The 8,500-nt window shown below is 31.7% G+C and overlaps 1 long non-coding RNA gene across 1 annotated transcript; it reads left to right on the forward strand.

Moving 5' to 3' along the window:
• The first annotated feature begins 5,654 nt into the window (after positions 1 to 5,654).
• LOC143058842 (uncharacterized) lies at positions 5,655 to 7,591 on the forward strand. The gene is made up of 3 exons (XR_012973252.1): positions 5,655 to 5,758; positions 6,554 to 6,681; positions 7,243 to 7,591. It is a non-coding gene; the product is annotated as an uncharacterized LOC143058842 (long non-coding RNA).
• The last annotated feature ends 909 nt before the right edge of the window (positions 7,592 to 8,500 follow it).

Here is an 8,500-nt window from a genome sequence, read left to right on the forward strand (position 1 = left end):
ATAACATGCCATTTTTCATATCGCATGTATTATCAGCCCTCGGTCAATATCAGCCCTCGAGCCATGCGGCTCTTGGGCTGATATTGAACCTAGGGCTGATAATACATGCGATATGAAAAATGCCATGTAATAATCTGATATTAAAACCCGAATTTTTTTTTTTTTGATATTGCACTTAATGACTGTGAATTTAATTGCTTAAGGATGCATTCTTTTGACGTTTCAGTCTCATTGGAATCTCATTCTGGAATTATTTCCAAAACATGTGAAACAAGTATAAAATATCAATGAATTTACAAAATACTATAATCACAAATATATAAACAAATTTAAACTCTGTGTATTTACAATAAGTAGTTTATGAGTAATAAGTTTTTCAAATTTTATTACCTATCAAGTCAGTCAGTTTAGCCAAAATTTAAAAAAAATGGTGAGAGGTACAATAAATGATGTACATCCCATATCCCTTTATTCTTTTCAAATTTCTGTGATATGTATTTTTTTCAATCATTTATAACAAAAAAGGTGAAATAATATGCATTTTGGCCCTAAAACAGAGAAAAATCACCAATTTACAAAATTGACAGCATGGTAAATTTAACACGCAAAAGCATCACAATATGATAAAACTTTCTTATATTAACACCTACCTATAGTGTTTTTAAGTTAAATTTATTCAGATTGGTCCACTTCATCTTTATTAAAAGCACGAAAAAACAGTTTAATTGTGGAAATGTGATTTGTTTCACGATAATAGCCAAAAAATGAGTAAAAATTGATGAAAAATGAGAAAATCATCAAAATTAGGCATTTTCAAAGGGCCGTAGGATAAAAAGAAGTGCACCACTCTATGATGTTTTATTTACCAATTATCTTTGTACAGTCAAAAGTCAGGTTAAGAAAAAAAAGTTCAATTATAGAAATATTTGGCTCCTCAGAGGTGTACATCCTTAAATCATGTTTATAGATGAAAACTTAAACAGAAATATTCATACGCAATTCCAGAATGAGATTCCAATGAGACTGAAACGTCAAAAGAATGCATCCTTAAGCAATTAAATTCACAGTCATTAAGTGCAATATCAAAAAAAAAAAAATTCGGGTTTTAATATCAGATTATTACATGGCATTTTTCATATCGCATGTATTATCAGCCCTAGGTTCAATATCAGCCCAAGAGCCGCATGGCTCGAGGGCTGATATTGACCGAGGGCTGATAATACATGCGATATGAAAAATGGCATGTTATGATCTTTTTATCATATGCTTCAACAGTAGAGAAAAATAACAGATTCATATATTGATCCTTTTACGTGGTTCCCGAAGTTTAAAGAGTAAAAAAGTTCACGGCCGTCGGACCCACAATTGATACATTCAATCTGAAATCTTTCTATCATATGCCTCAACAGAAAGAGAGAAAGAAAAAAAACCATATTAATATCGACGAATCGACAAAAAAATAAGTCAACAATATACATAATGATCATTGTTTGGAAAAGTCAATTGTTAAAGAAACTTTCTAAATTATGTTTCAGAAAAACTTAAAAACTGCATTTATTAAATAATTTGTTTGTTTTGTTTTGTTTTTTTGTTGGTTTTTTTTTATCATTTTTAACAATATACTTTCCAGTATTCAAGAAATTGTTTTGTACACTACTTTGTAGTGTTTTTCACTGAAAACGTAACATTAAGGTGTATTTTCCGGAATTGGCCGAGTATTACCGGAATGCCATGTGATAACGTTACGGAAAGGCATGTGATAACAATCGAAGCATGTGATAAACTTTTCATATCAGTCCGCTAAGCACCAATTCGAAAAATATGAAATTTACGTCAATTTAATGCTATTATCATACGGTAAAATTTATATGTTATTTATTCTAAGTATATAATAATCTTAAAATATCCTACTGAAAGAGCACTTATCAAACCTTCATTACGTATCCTATTGCAAAGTGTCCTTCTGAACAATATTCTGTATCACTCCAATCACCTAACGAGCCGCCATTGTCGACTGTTATTATCAATATGTCTGAAACAAAAGATACACCTATAACTTAGAACAGTTCAAAATTTTATCAATCGATGCATAACTATATTTTTTTTTTCTACAATGCAGATTTAATTTTTCGTATTAAATAATTATTTCTACATAGAAATATTAAGTAAAATAACAAAAATACCGAACTCCAAGAGAAATTCGAAACGGAAAGTTCTTTATAAAATTGCAAAACCAAATGCTCGAACACATCTAACGCATTGAAAACAAGTGTCATATTCCTGTCTTGGTACAGCCAGTTACTTATGTAGATAATGGTGGATTAAACCTGATTGTATAGTTAGCTTAACCGCTCACTTGTATGACAGTCGCATATTATTACATTATAGGTACAACAATATGTGAGCAAAACAAACAGACATAATAGGTTAAAAATTGGGGTACAGCAGTAAAAGTTGTAATACAATCTGAATCACTATAAGAACAAATAAATATTTCAACAAAAAAACATGAGAAACACAAAACGGCTTATAGACAAAGTACATATGCAAAAATGGAAAATAAGAACTCAAAATTGACCATAGCACTATAACACAATGGCGGGATGTATAAGTACCATAAATATATAATCAAAAATGGATAAACAGAAAAGGCCAACAATATATAAGGACAAAAAGGGATCTTTAACACGTAATTACGATGATAAACAACGTCCATACCTTGAATTTATACTTCAAAACTATCATGTATTATGTGAAGTTGATACGAAATATTTATCAACAAGGTCTTGGTATCTTCCAATGATTTTTTTTAGAAAAAGAACGAGACGTTATTTGACATAATCTTTGCTAAACAATTTTTTGCTCAGACACTGGTGACGTTTTATAAAGTCTAAGTGGCAGCTTCAGTACTGAATGAGTTTGGAAATTTAAATCACATATACAGCTGAAGTAGGTATATTTTTGTTGCAAAAGGTGGGAAAAATTTATATTTTCAAAATTAAAATCGTTCGCTTGTCATAGATTCCTGTATTAAGATGATCGCTTTTGTTAAATTCGAGGTATTAGTATAAAAAAGAGGCGGAGAAAGCGGGTCTTATGTTATTTTAATTTCTAGTTCTGGAGGATATATCAATGGAACCCAGAAAAGTTTGTATTTTTAATGATAAGAACATCATTAATATATCTGAATCGGGAATTGAATGATCCGGTTTCTTTGATTTTCTTGATTTTGACAAGTATCTGAAGGAACTCCGACTCATATGAAATATGAAGAGATCGTCAAGGAGAGGGGCACAGTTTGTTCCCATAGGAATGCCGACAACTGAAAAGTCCAAATCCAACAAATATGTTGTCAATGAGGAACTCCAGCATACTGATCGCTTGTTCCTCTGTATAGAATGTTTTACCTTTTTGTTCACTATGAACAAAATATGCCTTATGGTACCCCAAAGCAATTTATTTATAGCGTATACAGCCATTTTATAAGGTAAAACAATCTATGATCTTTTTTTATTTAACCACAGAATGCGAATGAGGAATGTAAATAGTTGTGCAAAACGTTAAGTCTGAAATAGGTTCATACTATTGCTAGAGTAGAAGAGAGGACTTCTATGGTAAGTTATATAATTTCTAATTAAACTTACGTTTTTCATTTTCATCATACTGTGCAAACAACGGAATACAATTGTGCAAAGGTGCCTTTGGTAGACAAACTTCATTTAATTTGCACTCATGACTTTTGCAAGGACCTTCAAATACCTGAAAAAGAAAATTATTTGAAAATAAGAATAATTTGATGAGTGTACACATTTCTTTCTCATACCCTATAAATAAATTATTTGAGACAGTTCTAAGTGAAAAGAAAAAAATGGTGTATGATAATACGTTCCATCTGTTCCTCTTAAAAAAGTAGGAAAGCTCATCAAACCTTCACAATTGTGTTATTATTAATCTGATGCAATTATTTCCAATATTGTAATTGTTTATCGATTGCATGTTGCAGATCACTTCCACCATAAATGCTGAATCTCGACCACCAAGATGTACTAAGCTAAGCATATAATGACTTATTTAGCAAAAGTCGAATCTGTTTAATCTTGACATACACACGTAAATAAGAGAAACAGTAGTTTGTACTTTCACCAATAGTTAAGTATGTTCTATGATATATACTGCTTTGTATTGTCGTATTTGAATAAAACGTTTAATTACATTCTTTATCATTTTCATGCCAAATGTGACCAAAGACAACCAAATGATTAACAAATACTGGTTCTTAATGTTAATCAAAATAATAAAAGTTGAGGTATTCGTGTCTTATAAAGTAAAATGAACTGCTATGCATCCTTCCTTTGGTTATTTATGAAAACAAAATATTGTTGAAGCAGGTAAAGTGTCCATGGTGAAGTTCTAGAAAATAAAAGAACAAATAAAACGAACTCCGAGGAAAATTCCAATAGGAAAGTTTGGCAAAATCAAAAGCTCAAACACATCAAACGAATGAATAACAACTTTCATATTCCTGACTTGGTGCAGGCATTTGTTTTGTAGAAAATGGTTGATTAAACCTGGTTTTATAGCTAGCTAAGCGTCTCACTTGTATGACAGTCGCATAAAATTCAATTATATTGACAATAGTGTTGTCAAATCGTACACTTTTGCCTAACCGGTTACACGGATAATCGTTCGACCGATTAACCGGTTAACCGGTAGTTTAAATTGATGTTTGAACATGTTGAAGGCCTTATCTTTAATACCTTACACATAGATATAAGAAGATGTGGTATGAGTGTCAATGTGACAACCTTCCATCCAAGTCATAAATTTACGCTTTTATAATACGATGAATTGAAGTTGTGGCATTATAAGGCTTGTCTGTGAGGATTTCTGGCGAAGTTTGACTTTTGATAATCAAATACACCGTATCAACTATGGCGTTTTTACTAACTTCAGATTAAAATATTAAGAAAAAAACTTTTTGATCTCATAGAATAGAATATGTCTGAAACGATGATTCTTTCATTTTCTCTTGTTGTCTCCGAAAATAATCTGGTGTGTTTCAATTTGAAATGATTAAGCATGTTATTAGCACTATCAAGTATACATTGAGTACATTCACATTGGTTTGCATTTCGCAATTTTTGAGTTAGCATTTTGTTTAAAGAATGACAAATCCTTGCACGACGGAGGTCGCACATTCAGAAGTAGGTCTACATAGTATTCGATCAAAAATGAAATAATGAAATAAATCTTAAAATTTAATCGTATTACTGATTTAAAGTTACTGTTAAAAAAAACATGTCTACTAATATGTTTCCTTTAGATCTTGTCCCGAGCTGAGATACAAATTCTAATTAATTTTATGTTTTTTTTTGTTTTTTTTTTTTGATTAACAAAAGCAATCAATATACTGGACAATTGATCTGTCAAATTAATTACCACGACGACAATTTTTGTTCAAACCATAATTATTTAATGATTTCAATACAAATTTACCTCAAATCTATTAAAATTGATAAAAGTCCGGTTAACCGGTTAGCGTTTTTGGTATTCGGTATTAGGTCGTTCAAACCGGTTAACCGTTGACAACACTAATTGACAAAGATGGGTGAACAAAACAAACATACATTATAGGTAAAAAAGTCAAAAGTAGGGTAACCTCATTGGTTGATATCTTTGGCGGAAGTACATGTGATACATCCTCATTCTTTCAATATCCAAGCTGTGGGAAGGTCGTGCTCCACGTGTTGTCGGCAAAGTAACTATATTCTTTAACTTTTACTTACATTTGCCTTGGTGGCAATATAGCCTTGGTGGCTTTAAGACCTTGGTGGTCATTTATATATGCCTTGGTGGCAAAAGACCTAGGTGGTCATTTATATATGCCTTGGTGGCAATAGGCCTAGGTGGTCATTTTTATATGCCTTGGTGGCAATAGACCTAGGTGGTCATTTTTATGATATTTTACATTTGCCTTGATGGCAACAATGAATTAAAAATACTAGCCTTGGGGGCGTCAAGACCTTGGTGGTTATTTATATTCGCCTTGGCGGCCTCTTGATAGAACTAGATGGTAATGTTTGACCTTGGTGGCAAAATGTTTTGGGATTTAGACCTTAGGTGGTTATTATCAACCCAGGTGGTCAGATATTTGTCATGCCGTGCGCCGGTTAAACACAGGGCAAAGTGCTATTGCTATATTTATAAAAATATATGTGGAAATGGGGGCTCTGGCCATTTTGGAAAATTGTAGTTGAAAGGAGAATATTAAATTGTTTATAGAGTAAATAGTTTCTTTTGTTACTTTTGACTGTGTTGTGGACTTTTCATTTATTTTTACATCGTACATCCTGATAGAAATGCTATTTAAAGACTTTGTTAGAAAAGAATAGAATTATTGAGAAAGTGGAATAATTTATTGTGACATATCACTTGATATTCATGTTTTTTATCGGAGTGATGTGTATTGAATTTTAAGGTGTCTTCGTCGAGGTCCGCGTTCAGCGGTCTGTTTGATTGTACATATAATTGAATAGAATGTTTTTGTTTTCAGATGGTGTTACCTACAGCTTTGACAGGGTGACGAATGAAGGAGAAGTAATATGACATTGCACGATGATTCATGTCAATGAGTTCGAACAACCTTTTTAAAAGGAAAGGATTTTTTCTAATCAGAATATGGTGAGAACAAATTGCAATTGAAGTAAATGTTTTGATTTCTGAAAATAGGAAAATAATGAATGGGGAAAATATTGAAACTACACTAAATTATGTATGTCTGTGTTGAGAAAGGCAGAAGATGCCAATATGGCACGGTACTAAAAAAAAAAAAAAAAAAAAAAAAAATTTATGATGGAAGCAGCTTTATGTTCAAATGAACCTATTTAAAAGTAATGCTAATAATTTTTCCGTAATTTCATGATGTTTTCTATTGGATGTGTATTTAATTTCATTGATGTGTTGAAATATGTCACAAAAATCTTTTTGTCATGTTTTGTTTTATCTGAATTAATAAATAAATATAATGTTGAATGATTTTGTATACTGGTATAAATGTATACTTAAATTTTATGTATGGTTGAATTTTTTAATTTAAATTTCTTTGTCTACAGTTCGAGGGACACTGATTCCCTAGTGGTTTTCCACGTGGATTGTAGGCAAAGGGATTTGTCCTTTTCAAAGTGTGACTAATGCTGTCATTAGTACAAATAAACAATTTGTTATTGGTTAATATATTTTCAGCAGACATGTGAAGAATCGAGTGGAAATACAATTGTCAATGTTCCTGATTATGAAGTAAAGAGTGTGTTTGATTCAACAACAGTAAAGAAAGAGACAAGCCAGCATAGTTTACACTTGGAGGTTAAGTCCCTTTGCTTACAAGCTTTCCACGTGCTGAAGAATACTTAGATGTTATTAGAATAATGACAATGTTCATTTTGATATGAGTTCATTGCCTTAACTCAACTTTTAAAAGTCCGTATGTGGTCAAATTCATGAGAATTTATTGAATAATGAACGATTTATAAAGAACTGTTTACATGCATCTTTAAATGTTTAGAAGTGTTTTACAGTAATTTTAAAATGAATAATTTTTAATAAAAGTGTTGAATTTGTTTTGAGTATTGGGAATACTATTCCTTAAGGGAAAGCCTTGCTAGTAGTGTATTTTGAGATTGGCCTGCAAATATGCTGTACGGACTATAGAGTTTTCTATGCCCATAACTTAACATGAACTGGATGCAAGATTATATCAATCACTGAGGATATGTGTATAACCTCATTGGTTGATATCTTTGGCGGAAGTACATGTGATACATCCTCATTCTTTCAATATCCAAGTGGTGGTTGGTTTAAGGGCTATGTTTGGTCAGGCAATACATATTGCCTGTTTGGGTTGATGAGGTTATTGATAAGTTCCCCCCTCTCCCACCCAAAATGTGGATATGTTTTTATATTTATATTTCAATATTGGTATTACATGAATGCATTTTGGGTTGATGAGCACGAGACAGCATTAGAAAAACATGAGCATTACCATGGTATCATGTTGACAAAAAAAAACTTCGCTTTATCGATTTTCAAGGGAAAGGTCAATTAGGGCAAGTGTATTGGCAGTTTGTGTTTGCTTTTTCATTACAATGGTAAAAATAAGATTATATATCTCGGATGACAATAATGTTGATTATAATGCTTCATTTTATGAGCTCCAGAGTAGTTTTATAACTGAAAAACAACTGTGCACTATATCCAGTGAGCTCTTCTGCATTGCATTGTGCATGGTAGTCCACATTTTGGTTTCTGAAACGTTAAGATATTATCTTGTATTCGGTTCTTTCCTCTAGAGTTTTCTATGCCCATAACTTAACATGAACTGGATGCAAGATTATATCAATCACTGAGGATATGTGTAATACAGTAGTCAACATTGTGTTATAAAATTAATTACTATAAAACCACGACCAAATATGTCAACAATGACAAACAAAAAAGCATATGG

This window comes from Mytilus galloprovincialis, chromosome 14, assembly GCF_965363235.1.
Source record: "Mytilus galloprovincialis chromosome 14, xbMytGall1.hap1.1, whole genome shotgun sequence".
In the NCBI taxonomy this organism is placed as follows: Eukaryota; Metazoa; Mollusca; class Bivalvia; order Mytilida; family Mytilidae; genus Mytilus; species Mytilus galloprovincialis.